Raw genomic sequence first — 16,548 nt, 5'->3', positions numbered from 1 at the left:
TTCCACATCAGGTCTCCTCTTCCTTTTCCCTGTGCTGTTTAAACAGGAATGTAAAACGAAACTGTTAAGGAAACCCACATATGTAATTGTTAGGAGAGGTAGAAGGTTTTGTGGCTGAGAAGCAGGAGAAGTGCCAGACGATCCTGTTACTTCTCCTGGCAAGCCCATGGCTCCCAGATCCCTGCCTGATGTTGGCTGTTGGTTGCCTGGCCACGCCGCATGGGACAGTTCAGCTGGGTGTTTGCAGGAGTGTTGAGCAGCCAGATTTCCACTGGGCTGCTCCAAATAAGAAGATGCATTTCTCAACCTTGCTCCTGAGCTTTGTGTTCCTCTACCTAACGTGAAGAAAGTTGCGTCCTCTGAGAGGGGAGTGATGGTAGCTGGTACTGTGGTTGGGCACTGCCCATGGAGCTGTGATCTTCCATACCAGCCAAGCACTTCTCCTTGTTGTCCCAGATTTCCTCATCTGCAGGATATTCAATCCTGAAGAGTCAACAGTGAGTTCCAGTGTTAAACCTCCCTGTGCACAGAGGAGTGGGGCACTCTTGTCAGTGGTGTCCTGTGACAGGACAAGGGGTAATGGATACAAACTGCAGCACAGAAAGTTCCACCTCAACAAGAGTGAAACTTACTTACTGTGAGGGTGCTGGAGTCCTGGAGCAGGCTGCCCAGGGAGGTTGTGGAATCTCCTTCGCTAGAGGCTTTCAAGACCCATCTGGGTGCATTCCTGTGTGACCTGCCCTAGGTGACCTTGTAGGGATTGGCAGGGGAGTTGGAGTGGATGATCTCCAGAGGTCCCTTCCAACCCCACCATTCTAGGATTCTTGGATTCCACTGCTGCTTCTCAAGAGAGTTGCAGTTCTCAAGTGCCATTTGCTCTCTGGTGTTTGTGTTTAATTTCTGAGTAGTTGGAGTCCAGTGTGGGACAACAAAGGATCTCTGCTAGGTCAAGACAAGCAATGAAGCCACTGTGCCCTAGAAGGGGAAAGAAGAGGTTGTTTGTATCCTGCACCTTCCCAAATTATGAGGGAAGGCTTTGAAGTACAAAAATAGTTGCTGTATTATACACATATTGTAGGATGTTTACCACTGGGGACTGATGCCTAAACAATGAAGGTCCAAGGCACTCCAAATGTGAGCCAGCTTCATTCTAAACAGTCAGGAAAAGAAGTCCTGCTTTCAACAAATGGAACTCAGCTATTTGTTTTCTTTTCACAGTGAGAGATTCTGTACACACTGAGAAGTTGCTTGGGGTCTGAAAGTGTTTATCCTGCCAAAAATAAATGTTCTAAAAACGATCACTTAGCATTCTCTGCATCTCTGCATATTTATTTACCATGAAGAATCTGCTTACAGAGTTTATATTGTTGGGTTTTGGTTTGTTTTTTTTTTTACCATTTCAACTTAAGTGAAAAGAATGCAGCAAGCTTCTTTCCCAACCCCCATTTCTGCTCAGAGTCATAAAGCTGGTTTGTAACTATTTTTGTGCAGGCTATGCTTAATCTCCAGACAAGTTTATTTAGCAACCGAAGGTGATCCTAAGAGGCAGATTTTCAGAGCAGCCTTCTAAATGTAGCAGGGTGTTTGGAATGGCTTCTGTTTGTGTGTGAGAGCTTGGGAGCTTGCAGGTTTTGCTGAGCACAGATGGGTTTGTGTCCAGGATTAGTAAATTTAGAAGTGGTAATTGGTAATACTGAGCTGTTGAACCAAATTCCCATTTCCAGAGCAGTGTGTGTATCAGAACAACCTTTTCCAGGAACCTGTCACAGGAGGAGGGTGCTGGGGGAGACTTCAGATTCTGGAGGTTCCCAGCCCCACCCATGCTTTCTCCTCCTCTGCCAGTGCTGCTTCATTTGTGGATTTGCATATTCAGAAAGAATCTTTGCTGCTGTATTTGAATCCTTTCAGAGTTAATGAATTGAGTCTCCTGTGAAGCCTTATTACTGCTTTACCTGGAGAGAACCTGGGCGAGTGAAGTGACTTACCCGAGGTCACATAGGATGTCTGAGGAGCTTTGAAAGATGCACAGCTCTTCTCCCTGGGGAGATGCAGGCTTTTTACCTGTGCCCATCTCCACTCTCTCTGGCTGTGCCATCTCTGGGAGGGTGCAGAGGCCACTGACTCCTGCTCTGGCCTTACTGATGGTCTCTGGGGGAAGTTTCTGTAGTGCTTCCATGCTGTCCTGCCCTGTGGTAGAAGTTTGCCTGTCTGCTCTCTTTCAGACCTCTAGAAACCACTCAACGAATTGCTAATGTGCAGTGGGAGGAAAAAGCCTCCAGAAGCCTTGCAAGTGCAAGATCACAGAGCACTTAGAAGAGCAGCAGCACAGTTTCCCCTTCGGCAAAGGGCTTGGAAATCTGGATGTCTGCCTGAGGCTTATTTGGTGTTGGGAACCCTTTCCCAGCTGACTCAACTGAGTGGAAAGAGTGGAGGACAGGAGCTTCCTAACCAGAAGGAGCATATTTTGGATGCTGTGTCCTGGAGGTATGAGACTCAAGCAGCCTGGCTGCTCCCTTCTGCTGTGCAGGCAGGTTGCAGTCCCTTGGCATAAGCTGGCCTTGTGCACACCTGCTGTGGCCAGCATCTGCAGTCACCTGAAAGCAGGTTGTAGTGAAGTGGGTGTTGGTCTCTTCTTCCCTAGCAGGTTGTAGTGAAGTGGGTGTTGGTCTCTTCTTCCCTAGTAACAAGTAGCAGGACCAGAGCAAATGGCCTCAAGTTTTACCGGGGAGAACATGATGATAAGCCAGAAAGGTGAGGAAGAGCTCTCTGTGCTTGCAGGGAATAGCAGTTAAGCAGCTGAACTCTTCTCTGTGCCATTGTCAGATGTCCCTGTCCCCATGGCAGATCACAGTACAGTGCTTTTGTTATCACAGCACCAAGTGGAGCACATTGAAATAGAAGTCATTTGTCACTTGACTGACAGTTGTGATGTCACATCTCACAGATACCTGATCTTGGGCTGCTTAGCAGTGCTTCTGACCCAGTTGTTTTCCAGGCTCTCTGCAGGCCACTGGTCCATGCATTACATGAGGCTTGGCGTGAGCCATGGCTCTGCCAAGGGTGTCCTGGTCTGTTGTCACTCTAACATCTCTTCTGACAGCTTGTGCATGAATCCAAAGGCTTGGTGGGAACAGTCTCACGTGTAAGAGCCATTTCACCTTCCCCAGCAGGGATGGTCGTTGAAGTTTGGATGCCGTTAGAGTTCCATGACCTCAGGAGACAGCTCTGCATTCACGCTGCTGGGCTGGGAATAGTTGGCATGGGGCAAAAATTGCTATTGTGTCAAGGATTTGGCCTGTCTCCCTACATGATGGGAAACAGGCATAGAGCCCAGGCAGCATAATGCACTTGGTTTCTTGCTGATTTTTACCTGCCAAATCTGGAGCAGAATAAGCAGTTCTGGCTGATGTCATGCTTTTTTGGGTTCTTACTTATTTTTGCAGACATCTGACCTGCTGGACAAGTGAGGTCTAAGCTCAGCCTACGTAACTGTGCAAATACCTAACGTGGCTACTTCTGCATTTCAGGTTTGGGGAGCAAAGTACATGCTGACCTGCCTTAGAAAATGCCTGTGGCCTAGCTGAGGAGCTCACGACTTCTCTAAACTAGTTGAGACTTTTCTGTTTCTACTGCAAAGCAGGTTTTTCCCCCCTTTCCTCCCCCACTCACCTAAAATGAACAACCCAAATGTATCCAAGACTTGCTTTTAATGTGGTCCTGGCACCACCAAGTACTGGGCACAACAGTGATGGCAGGGCAAGCCAATCCCATTCTGTAATTAAAGGAGGATTTCCCAGTGCCCACATATTCATAGAATCATAGAATCAACCACGTTGGAAGAGACCTCCAATATCATTCAGTCCAACCTAGCACCCAGCCCTGTCCAGTCACCTAGACCATGGCACCGAGTGCCTCATCCAGTCTTTGATACACCCCTGACCTCACTGCATCCTGTGCCACAGCTTGCTGTTCCCTAGCATAAGAAGGATTCTGTGCTCCAGCCATAGAAGTCAAATTCCACAGTAGTTGTTCCCTTCCTCAGCTGGCAGGCCTGGCAGAGAACACAGCCCAGCTCAGCTGTGCCCTCCTCCAGCACGACCGAGTTGTGCTGAGACCCTGACAAGTGAAAAGGCTTGGTTCTTTGGCATGGAGAGCTCAGTTCCAGGGCAAGGCTGCCTGGACAGGACCATTTCCCTGCTGGTTTCCTCCTTTCCAATGAAAACAGCCATGCTGTGCTTGTGTGCTCCTCTGAGTCACAGTGGCACTGCAGTGACAGAGTGGAATGGTATCAGATTGGTCCCTTTGGTGCTGGGTTTTGTAGTCCTACAGCCTAGGTCCTGAAAGGAGATCCTTGAAGAGAGACCTCTGAGCTCATGCAGATCAGTTTCCAGGACTAAGCCTGGAGAACTAGAGTAATTAATAACAACTTGGCAAGCCTGTCCTGCATTTCAGTTGGAGTTCTGCACTAGAGAGGGACGAGAATCCAGCATTAAAATAAGGCAGACAGTTCACAGCAGGCTGAGGAAAGAGGCCAAGATCAACAGGATAAAACTCTCCTTTTACAAAAACTGCCCTAAACCTTTTTGTCCACACACAGGGCCTTAATTCAAGGCTCGTTGAAGTCAATGGGGAACAAACCCTCATTAATTTCTATGGGGTTGAATCAGTTTGAACCCCAGTTCTGGCCAGAGGACAAGGATTTCTAACTGGCCCTGGATGGATTTAAGCTGGAAGCTAGAGGACAGGCTCCAAGTAAAGAGCAGAGAGGTTCTGAGCCACCTCCAGCAAAAGGGGAGGGGAAGGAATGTCTTAGTAAGGTGGAGCTTTGATTGAGCTAAGAAGAAGCCTTCCCTTTGTAAGGTGTTGGGTGTGTAGTAGCTAAGAAAAGGTCCCTGGACCCTTCCCACCCAGCAGCCAGGCAAAGGGCATTGGCCTGCCACATTCCTTCTTTTCCCGTAACTGCTGTGCAGAAAACCCTATTTTAGGCAACTACTGTTCTTCACTTCTGACCTAGCTTCATTTCCAGGAGATGAGACATGTCCAAATCACTGACTGTTGGGGGCTGTTGTGTGGCAGAGGCTACTGACAGGCCTTACAGACCCACCAGGCTGGCTGATGCTTCCTCTGCAATGGCTTTCTACTGGGGTGTGTGATTTCCAGGCATGGTGCATTTCATTGCAGACCACATGCTTAAAACACCTCTTTCTTAAGGCCCCTGTGGCTGAACTAAAGTTTGGTGATGTTCAGGTTTTGTGGCTGTGTCTTGCAACCAGCTTTGATGTGGCTGGGCCAGGATCCTCTCTGCTTTCCCAGACTCATCTTCTTCCTCAAAGCTTCTGCTCCTTTGCTGTGTTTCACTTTGCATTTTCAAGGAGGGGTCTGTCTGTGTACTGCCATGGAGCTGGAGGAGGAGTTGCTGTGGGCTCTGCAGAGCATTGTGGCATGCAGTATTGGTAAACCCTCAGCCTCCAGCCATGCAAAGAAGGATCATAGGTTGGAAGAGACCTCCAAGCTCATCTACTCCAACCTAGCACGCATCCCTAGCCAAGCAACCAGATCATGGCACTAAGTGCTCCCTCCAGACTTGGCTTCAACACCTCCAGGGATGGTGACTCCACCACCTCCCTGGGCAGCCCATTCCAATGCTAATCACTCTCTCTGCCAACAACTTCCTCCTAACACCCAGCCTCTACCTCCCCTGGACACCACTGTGTCCCCTTGTTCTGTTGCTGGGTGCCTGGGAGAAGAGAGCAACCACACCTGGCTACAGCCTCCTTTCAGATAGCTGTAGAGAGTAATGAGGTCACCCTTGAGCCTCCTCTTCTGCAGGCTGCACACCCCCAGCTCCCTCAGGCTCTCCTGATAGGGCTCTGAAGTGGGCAGAGTTTACAGGCAGTATTGTTTGTAAGCAGCTAAAGTATAGAAAATCCATGTCCTAAATGTAGGAAGGACATGATTTCAGGAGGTACATGTGTTGGATTTTATCATAAGCTTCCAACTGCCACCGTGTAGTGCTGTCAGTAGCTGGCTGGTGGACAAAGTGTAGTATTAGGCTTTTAATTAACATTAAATTAAGTATATGTGATTCAAATAGCATCCAGTCCTCACCATCGAAATTAATTAGACTCTAAATGAAATTGAACTTACTTTATTGGCTATTGAAGTTACCCTTGTTACTGGCAGAGTGACAAATTGCTGGCTGTATGCACGCCCTAGGACTGAACATAGCTTTGATTCCTCTTAAAACCTCTTACAAACAACATTACTTTGTACCATCTGATCCTTAACTTTCTTTTATCTGATGCTGCAAATTATAACAGAAGAGTCTGCAGTATCTCTCTCCTTACAAAGAATAACCAGATTTAAGGCAGTGATAGCTTTTCACAGAGAGCTGAGGATATTTGCTGAGAAAAAAAAAACAACAAACCACAAGACAAAAAAAAAAAATCAAATCAAAACACTTTTCCTGAGTGGATGCAAATTAGAAAATGATTTCAAAGTTAAAACCAAATGATCTTCTTTCTTGCTTGTCTTAACGGAGAGCAGAGCATTGCCAGCAGTTAATGAACTTTTGAAATGAGGTTGTGAAAAGTTCTGCCGCGGAATGTAGCAAAATCAATAACCCTGTTAGGAATGCTGTTAATTTCTGTGAATAAGATTTTGATGCTAATGACACGGTGGGAAAAAAGAAACCCAACTCAAGGCTGATCTCACCTAATTGAATCATCCCTTATGTCAGAGCCAGAGCCACAGTGTGATTAAGGACAGCGCAGCCTCAACCGGGAAAAATCAAACCAGTGGAGTTGCTCTGGCTTTGCACCAAAGTAAATCAGGGCAGAATCTGCCTCCTTTTTGTTGTTGCTGTTGTTGCTGTTTGCATTTCTGTTCCGCAGCAGCAAAGCAGAAACGTGAGTGCTGTGAAGCACGTTCATGATACAGATTTGTTTTTCTTAACAACTGTGAAACGAACTGGCTGAGAGCCTGTGCCAAACGCGGCTGAGCCGCTGCCAAGTCTGGTGTGCTGATTTGTATGGCAACATTGGCAGGCGAGGCGAAGGTTTACGTTGACTGCTACATTACACATTTATACAAGAGCGGGGAAGTGGTTCCAATTACCTCCTGTTCTGCTGCCTGCCCGCAGCCAGGCTGAGGGAACAGGCATCTTTTAATGAGCTCCTAATGAAGCGCTTGGGCTGAGCTCTGAAAGCCCTTGCCGGGGTGTGTTAGGGCCTCTCTCGGTGCTGCGGAGAGCACGGCACGGCAGAGCCCCTCTGGGCGGTGGGAATGAAGCTGTCTGTCCTACGGACGGGTGCAGGTACAGCTATCTCCTGCGCGCTGCGGGGACGGAGCCCTCGCCGTGCCCCTTCGCTCTCGGCATCTTTACAGAGGGAGAAGCCACCTTCGGACTGGTTCTTTTTGCAAACATCATGCTCCATTATGAAAACGTTCCCAAGGCTGAGGGTGAAGAGTCTGGCTCAGAATATCCACAGCCCAGACCGTGTGGGCCAGTGTCTGATCTCAGCCGTGCCGGGGAACGTCTGAAGCAAGTCCATTAAGTTTTCAGCATGCGTCCTGGGCGAGCAGTGGAGGAGCTGAGGTTAGAGCCTGACCTTCGGTCTTCAATAGGTTCACAGTGGACTAAATCACTGAGTTTTTGTTTTCTCTATTTTGGAAGTAGGAAATAGCCCCACTGAGTCCTGTTAGGGGCTCTGCTTTCTCCACAGCGAGAGGAGAAACCGTGAGGAAGTCCACTCGTATCCAAGCTCCATAATTAATGGAATGGAGGAGGATTGCTGCTGTTGCAAGCAACTCCACAGGCCAAAAGCAGTACTGGGGAGCAGGCAAGCTCCAGAGACAGCTCAAGTACTCTTGGGGCCACAAATAATGAATGAAATGATGCTCAATTCTGGTACCAGCCAAGCTTTTAAGCACATTCTGAAATCTTGGGACTAAAGCTCATGCCCATGTGCTGAACTGAGCCTGCTGAGCTTCAGCTTGGTTTGGGTGAAATCATGTCTAGCAGAAAAACAACAACAAAACCAAAAAAGGGGCAGTGAGTTCTGCTTTGATAGGACCCTGGAACTTGATGGGGAAATTTCTACTGCCCTTTGGTGTGCTTTAAATGGAACTGTGTGTCTGGTGTCTGGATGAGAAGGCAAATAACCTCTGTGGGGAAGTGGTGACACTGGTATCACAGTGCAGCCACTTCAGTAAGATTTATATGACTAAATTCTAATGTCTTGGAACAGGGAGGACCAAGCTCCTCCCAGCAGCCTAACACAGCCCACATTGCTGTTCTGCACAAGGAGATGGTTTGGGTTTATCAGCCATGGTCAGGAGCGGGCAGTGCAGATGTTAGAACTGTGTGATGTTTAGAGAGCATTTTGCAACAGGTCGATTTCCTGGCAGTGGAGCTTGCAAAGGTGCTAAGGTGTATTCTGCTTGTTCCTACGCGTCCACTGCCAGTGCTGAAACATGCTGTCACCACAGCAGCAGCTGGCCTGTGGTCCTTGTCTTCTGTATCAGCAGCAGCTACCAGAGCCTCTTCTCTAGTGGCAAGCCTTAAAGACAGTAAGCCTTATTTGTTAGGAGCAATAAGATACAGTAAAATGGTGCAACTCTCTAATAATAGGAAATATGTCTGGCAGGCTACCTAGCCTGTGTCTGCCTGGTGGATGATCTCAGAGTTCTTTTCCAACCAAAACAAATCTGTGATTCCAAAGAGTTTGCTGCCCAGCAGCAGAATGCCTCACCCAGAAGCTTATAGGTGATGCCTGCAGCCTCCCATTTCACCCTGCCTGTGACAGATGCGCTTTACATCTACTGAAGTCACTGGATGCTAGCTGCTGGCTTTGTGACAAACCAGTGTCTGGGTCTGGAATGAGGTTGTCCAGGTAAAAGAAGGACTTTGAACCAGACCTTAGCCAAAGGCCATGGAAATGGTGCACCTGGCTGTGGTTTGGAGGAATCCTTCTCGCAGGCTAACACTGGCTAGTACGAATTGAGTGTGCAAGGGCTGGGGGCCTTCTGTGCCCTCTGTGGGTCTGGTTGTCTGCTGCGGTTCAGGGTGGGATTCTGCAGCAGTATCTCCCTGCTGGCTTCTTGCAGTTGCTAAGTACTGCTTGTATTGGTGTGCCATGTGTGTTCGCTAGAGGAAACCCAGCCAGGCTGGGGCTGTGACTCAGGTCGTGAGTCAAAGAAAGAGTAGGATCTGCAGTGAGGGCTGCTCTTGTCTTTGGGGCTGACAATGCAGCTCAGAGTTTGACATCTATTTACCAATGCATTCCAGATTTGCACACAGCGTACCAAAACCTAGGACAAGCCTAGGGAAGGGTGGGGTGGGTGCTTAGATACTGTATCTGACTTGCCCTCCTGCCCACAAGTGAAATTCTTTCCATCTGAGTCCTCCCGAGGTGGTGCTGGGTGAAATGAAGCCTTTGGCAGAGAATTGTCTTGTCCCCGCTCCTGCCCCTGAGTCACCCAAGAAGGTTCACTTTGTTTTCATCCACTTCTGCCTCCTCTCTGGCATCCCATCTGCCTCCAAGGGTGGTGCCTCCCATCTCCTGTTCTCACCAGGGTGGGGAACTTGTCAGCTCACCTGCCTGCTTTCTCTTTCCACTTGTGGTATTGGAATGGGATTAGTGAGGTGACTCTCCTCAGGTGGCCATCTTCACCTCCTAGACCACGGCATGTGACACAACTCCTTTACTTCCCAAACCTATCCACGTGATGTTGTAGGGAACAGAAGGGTGGGGAGGCAATAGTAACTGGATATGTTTGGGAAGTAAAGGGCTTCCACTACCCACACTCAGCGTACTACACAGTGTAGGTACAACAGTTGCATCTCCAGGCAAAGCTTCTGACTAAGGTGTTGCTGATGTGCAAGCAGACAGCAGGAATGAGTCTTCTCCCCAGGGCTGTGCTGACTCCTCAGGCTTGCAGGCGTGGTGAGCAGTAGCCACGTCGCAGTGGTCACTGCAGCAAGATGCTCTGAGCCTCAGCTCCCCAGCGAGCAGGTCTGGCAGCAAGCAGGCAATGGCTGAAGATGGCACTTTGATGGCCTTATCTGCTCTTTAATGTCAAGGAGCTGCCCTTGCACAGGTGATAAGCTTCATCAGACTCTGCTTATCTTCTCTGCAGAAATAAGGGGCTGAGTTGACCCAGCTGAGGCTGGAGCCTGTGACTCTGTGTGGGTGTGCTGTGGTTTTTCCACATGCAGGTTGAGTGTCAGAGCTGGCACCAAGTGGCAGGGTTGGCATCTGCAAGAGGGGCTGCCTAGCACACACAGCCTGGGCCTGCCTCTTTTAAAGGCTCTAAGAGGTGGCACCTCCACCTCACACCTGCTACTACCCCACTCTGGAAGTGCAAAAAATGATGTCAGGGCCTCCATGATCTCCATTCAGACCCAAAGCTGATCAGAAATGCAGGAGATGCTTCTTAAGGATGGCTTTAGGTATCAGACATGGCTTTCAGGAGCCCACTGCTGTGGTAGGACTTTGCCCTTGAACTATAAGGTCTCCAGAGCTACTTGGGTTAGTTCAGCATTGATCCATTGCTTGTGGGGTGCCTCTGGGTTGTACATGGGGAAGAGACACAGAGCTGAGCTGCAGTTTAAATCCTCCACAGTGCAGAGTCATACCTTTTTTAGAATGAAAAGGACCTGTGATGACTTTTGTCCTCTGACAAACACATGCTGTAGACATTTCTTCTGCTGGTATCCCATGTACTGGGGTCAATTTCTGACTGACTGAAATTCACAGGCTGTGGCACCTCTGTCAAACCAAGCAGGGCTGTTAGTGATGTTGCAAGCCAATGATGGTCTAGTTGACTGGATAGGGCTGGGTGCTGGGTTGGACTGGATGATCTTGGAGGCCTCTTCCAACCTGATTGATTCTATGATTCTATGATCAGGAGCAATAAAGCAGAGCAAAATTATTTGCAAAGCAACTGAATATTTTACCTCCCTCCCTGTCACATTTTTAATGACCTTCTTTTACCACTAAGAATTTCATCCAAGAGAAAACTAGCAGATATCTGAGAGGCAGATGTACACCTCCAGCTCACCAGGAAGGAAACTAGGAGAGGGCTTACTCTGAAAGGAAGGCAAGCAAGAAATTGCTTCATCATCTGAATTTACTAAACCTTCCTGACCTGCTAGTTAATGCAGCAACAACACTTTGCAGTAGCTACAACTTGGTATTGTTAAGGTATTTTATTTGTCAGTAAAAATCCACCTAGCATAGCAGAGGGCTTGTGTGGAAATAGGGAGAAGGGGGATTAGTGGCCAGGGAATGGGCCATGGACTGAGCAGATGAGGAGTGAGCAGATGAGTCTGCTTCAAATCAGTAATTGTGTCGTGCTAAACCTGCTGTGGCCATGCCTAATTGCATGTTAAGTGAGGGTACCCAGAGTCCTAATGGCTGTACACAGATTTTTCTGACCCAAAGAATGTACATTCCACCTTGAGGCAAAAGGGGAAAAAAAAGAGAGGAGAGAGGAAAAAAAAGCTTTGTGTCCCTAACTGCTCATTTGAAGCCAAAGAATTTAATGTCAAAAGTCTCTCAGATCCCTGCAGTAATTGCAGGCAACACATAGAAGATCTGAGCTCAAATAGCTCCAAGTGTTGAAATCCATCCCGTTTTGGATCAAGCAGCCAGTGGGGAAATGCTGCCTTTGTCAAAAGACAGTCGAAGCTGGTTTAGAGCAGATACACAAAGTGCCTGGGAGCGCCGAGTGGGGCTGGCAGCAGCGTTTCACTTTCCAGGCTAAAATGCAATTAGGGCCTGATTCAGCTCTGGTACGGAGTGCTGCAGGCACTTCCATCGACCTTCTGGTGCTGAGTCACCCGTGGCTGCTGAGTCACCAGCCCCCAGTGGCAGTCAGGGCTGGTGGAGCCCTGGGCTGAAGGCAGCTCTGATTCAGCTGGGAATTGGAGCTTATGTTCGTGTGCAGTCTAATGCCAGGCGGTGCGGTTAGTGCGCCTGCAGCGCCTGCACGCAGAGCCACCTGGCACCTGCTGAAAGCAGAGCTCTAAAAATCCCTCCTGACATCCCTCCTCAACTGACAACTGCTTTGTGCCCCGAAAATATGTGGGAATTTTACAGTGCTTCTTTCTCACCTTCCTCTCCCACCTTCTGGCAAAGAGCAGGAAAGAAAGTACAGGGGAAAACCAGCTCCTTAGAACTAGGAGCGGATGCACTGCCTACCACTTTGTGGTGGTCTGTAACCAGGACATGGCAGGCACATCTGAGTGCTGTGCCCAGCTCTGGGCCCCCAACACAAGGAGGACATGGACCTGGATCCAGAGGAGGCCGCAAAAATGATCAGGCAGCTGAAGCACCTCTCCTACAAGGGCAGGCTGAGAAAGCTGGGAACCAAATCATCTTTTCCTCCTCTCTGGTGTGCCCCACCAGTTTTCTCTGACCTCCAGGGACTGGCTGGAACATCTTTCCTCTGCCCTTTTTGTTTCATTCTTGTTGTGTCTAAGATGAGCATTTCACAGAATCACAGCCTGCCTTGGGTTGGAAGGGACCCTCAGAGGTCACCTTGTCCAGCCCCTTGTGCAAATGTTGCAGAGCACAAGCTGGTGATTTGTCCCTGCTGAGCAGGTAGCCTCTGATCAGCTGGGTGCTGGAGGCACACAGAGCAGATTCCTCTTCTTCACCACCTCCCAGTAATTGCACTAAGTTCCCAGCACTTCTAAGGCCCTTACCTATTGAGCTTCCCCCCTCACAAAGCAGATTAAGGAGAGGTGCACAGTCACTTGCCGTCTCTGGTTGGAAGCTCCTAACCACAGAACTACTCGAGATGACCAACCTCTGTGTGGTCAGTCACAGAGGAAGTGCCAAGCAAAACAAGTGGTACTTGAGGTTCAAAAGCTCAAAGTGTGTTAGTATCACAGAATCCAATCTCTGCATCTGCTGTTCCAAAGTCATGGCAGAAAGCAGCAAGTATCAGAAGGTCATGGAGATAAGTAGGACTTGACCAATGCAATGCTATGTCTGGTGGAGAAGCTCTTACCCAAGCCCCAGTGCCAAGGGGACTCACTTTCCTTTCCCTTGTGTTCTGGTGCTCCAGACAAAGTTGCTCAACAGCCTACTGACAGTTAAAGAATTGTAATAGGGAAGGCAACAGACCAAGACCCAGGGTGGCCTCTGACACCCTCATATTGGAAGTTGGTGGTAGGACACGCTGGGAGTCACGCAGCTCCGGGGCCTCTATGGCAGACATGAGAAGTGGGCTCAGAGGTCTTGCTGCCCATGGTAGGAGCTGGTGGTGTACAGAGGCAGGAGGGGGCAGAAGGTAACAGTGGTGATTACAAGATCAAGAAGTTACTTGGGCTGGAACAAGTCAGTTTGAAGTGCAAAGCTGTGTCTGATCTTCACTTCCAAGGGCACAAGGCAGGGCTGATGAGGGACTGGCTGGGGCTGCGCTGTGAGTTCCATCTCATTTGAAGAGACGAAAGGAGGCAGAAAAACATGTTTATAGCCCTGCTCTGGTACTTCTGGATGCTTGGCAGCATTTTTAGACCTGTGGCAGCTGTAAATGACAGGTTTTACATGAAAAGCATGACATTTGAGGCCTTTTCCAAGTGGTGACATCACCCAGGTGTGTGCTGCTGGTGCCCGGTGCAGCTGGGAAGGCAAAGCAGTTGGTAAGAGCAGAGTTTGATCCAAAACTTCTCAATCTGCTCATTTCCACCTGTAGCACTTCAGCAGCTCATCCCTGGCATGCTCTGTTTCCAATATCTCTGATCTCACCTGGAAATCACACCTTGACATCTGAGGTGTTTTATCTCCTTTCAGCTGATGCCTATCTTGTCATAAAATTTCTCATGGCTTATCAGCACTTGACAATTAGATGCTTAACATCCCACTGAATGCAAACCAGATTACATCCTGGGAATTAGCAAAACAATGAAACGCCTTTAGGGGCAGAAGGGAAGGTTCCCTGCAGATGTGTACGTGTTTGTGTGGGGATGTGTTTATCCAGACACAGATACATGGAGCTGGGAAATCTGGAGGTGCCCATCGGCCTTCACTGCTTTCTTAGTTTCCATGGCTCCTTCCTGTGCCTGGTTTGCCTCCCTGTGACCTTTCTTTGGTAGAAATGAGGTTGTCTGCTGAAGTGCTGCCTGGTGACCTTCTGGAGGTGTGATGAGAGGCTGAGGGCTGGCGAGGAGTCCCCAGGCTGGGGGCTGAGCTCTGCCCACCGTGCCCAGCTGGCAGTTTTGCTCCCTCTTGTGGCAAACCCAAGCTGGTCTGTTCCTGAGCAGGGGAGAACTTACCCTGCCTGGCAAGTGTCGGTGCAAGTGGGCAGTGTGGGAGGCTTCAGGGCTGAGCAACTCCACGGCCAGCCCCCTGCCCTCTTGCGAATCCCTCCCTGGGTCTGGTCCTGTGTACTGATCCCAGACCAGCTGTGTCAGGAACTGTGCCCACCAAGGATAAATGTGGCACCAAGGTGCTCTCACACAGCGTGATCTTCCTAACCCCAGTTCCTGCTTGGTGCTGAGGCAGGAGACGTTAGGAATAGCTGCACTGCTGAGGAGAGACAAAGCATGGTGCTCTCCTTCCTGCTGCAGCGTTGTGCCCTCAGCACTCGTGTGGGCTTCCAGAGCAGGCACTGACTCCTGGGACTTACAAAATTAGAGGAAGGGATGGAAGGACTGAAGGGTCACAACAGTTAGTAAAGGCTGAGAAGAGAAATTTAAAGTTACTCAGAAGTAAGTTTTTAATGGTATCAAGAGAGAAGTTTAGCTCATTGGTGCAGTGCCTGCTTCTGGAGGGCTGAGCTGCCCATTGGCCACCAGCCAGAGTGAGAGCTGGGGATCTGCTCAGTGCTTCATCTGGATGCCCTGGAAATGCTCACAGGGAATGGGGACAAACCCTGGGCTCAGCAATTCAAGTTCAGGCTCCGTGTCTGGGTGACCTGCATGGGCCCATCCTGGCTTACACTTCCCAGTGGGAGTGCTCAGGGTGCCCTGTCCATGCAGCGCTTGGTAGATGCTGATCCTTTGGCTGCCTGCCCTGAAAGAGAAAGAATAAAATCCCTGTGGCAGTCTGGTCATCCTTCCAATAACTGACTAAATGCAGTACTTAGATCCCAACACAGGCAGTGCCCACTGGAGACAGCAGCTCCATGACTGCACCACCCAGAAAAAGCCATTTGTGCCCTAATGTGTGTAAATAATGCTAGGCAGAGCACAGCAGGGAGAACATCCCAGTAGCAGCGCCTTACAAAGGTCAATTTTACAGAGGGGAAGCTGAGGAATTGAGCTTCTATTCATGACCATCCAGCAGGCTGGGAATAAAAAGGAGGTCCTGAGAGTCCTGACACTGCTTGTCAGGTCCCAGTGGCATGTCTCATATCAGTAGCTTGTCTTGTCCTCTGTTCTCCATCACAGATTAATCCCTGTCCAGTCACTGAGTCTTCTCCAGCATTCCCAAGGCTGGTGCAGGATGCAGGCTGGGTGATAGCTGGGAGGAGGTGAGGAGCCCAGGCCCACACCCAGCCTTACCTCCCTGAGCTACTGGCACAAGGCAGCCTCCCACGTGCTCCGTGCTGCTGGAGAAAGCTCAAGTCCTGGGGTGCTCCAGCTTCATGCTGCCTTTCATTTGTAGCTTTTAAAGCAGTAAATGACTCTTAAAGCCAAGCAAATGCCTGGCATTTGGCTGTGCCTGTTTTCCTGTGGCCAGGCTGACCTTTATGAGCACTAGAGTCACAGCTATGACAGGCAGCTCACTTGAGCTCTCCCTTCTGGGAGCTGCAGAGGTTCTGTAATTGCTGGAAGAGGCAAAAAGTCTTTCTTCAGACCTCCATTTCCCCTTAGCAACCAACTTTCCTCCTTGGTTTCTCTTCCCTTCACCTTTCCCTTCCATGTAACACACAGCTGATGCTTGTTCTTGAAACAATCCTTTTATTGATGCAGATGCAATCAGCAAAAACACCCAGCAGATGTTCAGCTCAGCTCTAGGAAATCCTTTGCTCAGGCTGCTCTTGTGCTTAAGTCTGCTGTAAGGCCTTGGCCCTCTCACAGTCAGAGCTGGGTCATGCTGGTTACCCCAGTAATGGCAGGACAAGGAATAGGCTCTTGTTGAGATCTCTGTGAAGATATTTTCCTGTGCCTGTGGTCAGTGGTCTGCTCTGGTGGCAGGTGAGTGTGATTTGTGGCTGTCCAAAGAAGGGGCACAGAATGGGATCCCTTAATAAGGTCTGCAGAATGCTGAGTGGTGAGGAAGACACTGCTGGCATGGCTGCTGCATGCTGTGCTGGCCTCACTGCTCACAGGGCTGTTTTCTTTGACATCTTCTCCAAACAATCAACCAAACCAATCCCCCAAACCCCAATCTCTCACCATAAAGGAATGAAATAGGTTTGGAAATGAAAGTCTTTAATTGGGATTTGCTGCTCTGCTTTGAGGTGTGCTCAAGATACTCAGACTTTACCTTGAAACCACGAGCAGCAGACAGGATGTTCTTCTGCAGTGGATACAGGGTGCTCACCTAGTGGCTTGGCTTGAGGAATGGAAAGAGAGCTAAGGTCTCATTT

At 49.3% G+C, this 16,548-nt stretch overlaps 2 long non-coding RNA genes across 2 annotated transcripts in view; one reads left to right on the top strand and one right to left on the bottom strand.

Annotated features, from left to right (window-relative positions):
* The window catches only part of LOC135179135 (uncharacterized), a 77,531-nt gene extending 74,636 nt beyond the window's left edge, over positions 1 to 2,895 (top strand). Inside the window, exons 3-4 of the long non-coding RNA XR_010303925.1 lie at positions 2,223 to 2,484; positions 2,682 to 2,895. This is a non-coding gene — a long non-coding RNA (uncharacterized LOC135179135). The remainder of the gene's footprint in view (positions 1 to 2,222; positions 2,485 to 2,681) is intronic.
* Positions 2,896 to 13,302: 10,407 nt separating this feature from the next.
* Positions 13,303 to 15,877, bottom strand: LOC135179683 (uncharacterized). Its single transcript, XR_010304072.1, has 2 exons — positions 15,518 to 15,877; positions 13,303 to 15,026 (listed from the first exon to the last, which is right to left on the bottom strand). It is a non-coding gene; the product is annotated as an uncharacterized LOC135179683 (long non-coding RNA).
* Between the last annotated feature and the right edge of the window lie 671 nt (positions 15,878 to 16,548).

This window comes from Pogoniulus pusillus, chromosome 11 (assembly GCF_015220805.1).
Source record: "Pogoniulus pusillus isolate bPogPus1 chromosome 11, bPogPus1.pri, whole genome shotgun sequence".
Classification (NCBI taxonomy): Eukaryota; Metazoa; Chordata; class Aves; order Piciformes; family Lybiidae; genus Pogoniulus; species Pogoniulus pusillus.
Note: the sequence above shows the minus strand (reverse complement) of the source record. Positions and strands in the feature narration are given on the sequence as shown.